This window comes from Notothenia coriiceps, unplaced genomic scaffold (genome assembly GCF_000735185.1).
Source record: "Notothenia coriiceps isolate Sejong01 unplaced genomic scaffold, NC01 NC01_scaffold00034545, whole genome shotgun sequence".
Classification (NCBI taxonomy): domain Eukaryota; kingdom Metazoa; phylum Chordata; class Actinopteri; order Perciformes; family Nototheniidae; genus Notothenia; species Notothenia coriiceps.
Genome location: NW_011367246.1, coordinates 98,645 through 101,624, shown reverse-complemented (window position 1 = coordinate 101,624; position 2,980 = coordinate 98,645). Strand labels below are relative to the sequence as shown.

Sequence of the window (2,980 nt, the reverse complement as noted above, 5' to 3'; positions counted from 1 at the left end):
GACGTCCCATAGAACATTTTGCGAAACACAATAGCCGGCATGTGTAGTTCTGGGGGGGGGGCGTTCGATTCCAGTTTTACAGTCAATATTTTTATTTATTTTTCCCCTTTCCCCCCCTCCCGGTCCTAACTAAATAAAATAGATACATGTATAGGTAAAAGTAAAGTAATGTAGAAGATAATATTAAAAGAAAATGTATAGATAAGGGAAAAAATAATAGTAACAGTAATACTTGTACCCATATATACTCACATATGTGTACCCACATATACACATACACATACGTGTGTGCACATACCCACACACATGTACACACATACACATACCTACATACATGTATACAAAGACAGAACAAATAAATAAAATAAAATAAAAAACATACACATACATTCGTAGTTCCCCTCCTTTCTTCTTAATTTAGTGTCTTAAGTTCAGCTATGTAGGCTATCATAGAGCCCCAGACAGATTCAAATAGTTTTAAGGAGCCCCTCAGGTTATATTTAATCTTCTCCAAGTTCAGATACAACAAAAGATCTTTAAGCCATGGAGATGCTTTAGGTGCTATCGAGGATTTCCATTCAAGTAGTATTCTTCTACGTGCTAATAAAGATGCAAAGGCTATACTGTCCTTAGTTTTCCTCCTCATCATNGGGAAAAAATAATAGTAACAGTAATACTTGTACCCATATACTCACATATGTGTACCCACATATACACATACACATACGTGAGTGCACATACCCACACACATGTACACACATACACATACCTACATACATGTATACAAAGACAGAACAAATAAATAAATAAAATAAAAATTAAAAAAACATACACATACATTCGTAGTTCCCCTCCTTTCTTCTTAATTTAGTGTCTTGAGTTCAGCTATGTAGGCTATCATAGAGCCCCAGACAGATTCAAATAGTTTTGAGGAGCCATAGAGATGCATTAGGTGCTATCGAGGATTTCCATTCAAGTAGTATTCTTCTACGTGCTAATAGAGATGCAAAGGCTATACTGTCCTTAGTTTTCCTCCTCATCATTCGGTGGCCAGGGGGTAGATTTATTTTCATTATTTATAATTTGCAGATAACATTTTGTTGGTCAGAGAATAGTACTCAAAGTGTTTCTCTTTTACGTCCAAAACCAGTCAGTTGAATATGATATAAAACAGGAATGTTTACGAGGCTGATATAAAATGCATATTCCTTCCTTTTTGTCAGGAAATATCCCTCTCAATTTATGCTAATAGTTGATAACTCAATCATCAAAATAGTTATTCTGTCAATCTACTAATCGATTTGCAAGCTTTTTGCTGCATCCCCAAAGACTGACATGTGACGAGTCCACTATAATCCATTGTTACTCGTCTAATATCGTAGTCTTTTCATAAGTGCCTTCCTCAGCCTACACCAAGGAGTCAGATGGATGGAAAGACCTGGGACTAGGTGTTGAGTTAATCTCATCTGATAACTGAGGCCCTCCTCATCCTCCCTCTCCTGTCTTTCCTTTCTTACCTCCCCCTCTCTGTCCTCCTCCTCCCTCCTCTGCCATGGCTTGGCGGGTCTGATTTGTACTTCTGCTCCTCTCTCTCCAACACGGACGGCATTAAAGCCAGGCCCCACAAGCCCCCTCTGATACGGGAGAGTTCATTAGAGATGTGCCTTTGATGGGCAGCCTTTTCATGTGACTACCGGTTTTTCAAATACCTTGATGTAGAAGCTTAAGAAGGCATTGTGCAGTAAGCCCTCCTTTTGATGCGACTTATTTAGATCTGCATAGTAAATCAGGGGGGAGTAAATAACCAGCCAACAGATGGAAGCAAGGAGATAAGCAACCGGCGAACAATCGCATTTGTATTTTGTTATGATGTTGACAGCAGCTAAAATTCACTAATCTAGAGCCACTGATCTGCATTTCAAAGAAATCTCATTTAGCAGCAGGGAGGATAAAGTTCCTCTCATTGTGTCTATTTTATTGCATTCTTCACTAATTTATCTGGCCACAGATTTAACGTGCAGGGCTCGGTGCTAGGAGCTGGCCTCGGCGCGTTGCATAGGGGGTCTTAAATACTGTGAAAGCGGTTACGTCTAGACTGTGAGCTGAGGGTAATTACACGTCTGACCATGAATAGAATGAGTTTGAAGACTCATCTTTCTTCGGGCGGGCCTGAATTGCTCGACTAACACTGATAAGGAGCATTTGGTCCCCACAGAAATATTGCCAGTGACTTTCCATAATGCCCCCCCCCCACCCCTCCCCTCCCTTTTTCGCAGCACGCCAGGAGGATGGTAATTTTTAGCTTTTAAGATAAAGTTATTGTGTATAGTAACTATGACTTGTTAGCATAATGTCTCTTTCATCGCAGGAGCCCTCCTTTTTCTGCAGTGTGGAAGGCATTTCGTGGTCGCGGGTCTTAAAAAATATGTTTATCTTGACTTAGTGCACGGCACGCTTTATGTAAATATCAGCCTAATAGCATTATTCAGACCTTCATGAGTACTTGATGCGTTTGCCATTATTTATCAAGTTGATAGAATTTACGGCCAGTGTTTGTAATTTGGCATAAAGATATGTGTGGTATTGTAAATCCCCACGAGATGGAGGTCATGCAGACTATAGCATTTTAATGGCTTTCCCAGTGAATAAAATATGACATCAGGCCCCATGAGGTGTTGTGATAGTGAAGTGCTGCTCGACAGGCAAATATTTCAAATAAAGGTGGCATGACTTGAAATAATGTTTCATATCTAAATTATATTTTCTTTAAGGCGCCGTTTTTACAACTTCTAAGCAGGCTAGATATATATACCAAATCTCATAACATCTTTAAAGACTTTGGTGATCGTCATACAAGCAGAACTAATATCTCAGTAAACAAAGCACAAAACACAAATCAACTCAATTTAATATGTTTTTTAAACCTTGTCAAGACGCTTTTAGTTGTTTCCCCAAGCAGCACGGTGGCATGTGGTTATGT

The 2,980-nt window shown here is 39.3% G+C and overlaps 1 protein-coding gene across 1 annotated transcript in view; it reads left to right on the top strand.

Annotated features, from left to right (window-relative positions):
* Nucleotides 1–2,980, top strand: part of LOC104962286 (forkhead box protein P2-like) — an 85,118-nt gene that overhangs the window by 6,223 nt on the left and 75,915 nt on the right. The window lies entirely within an intron of this gene.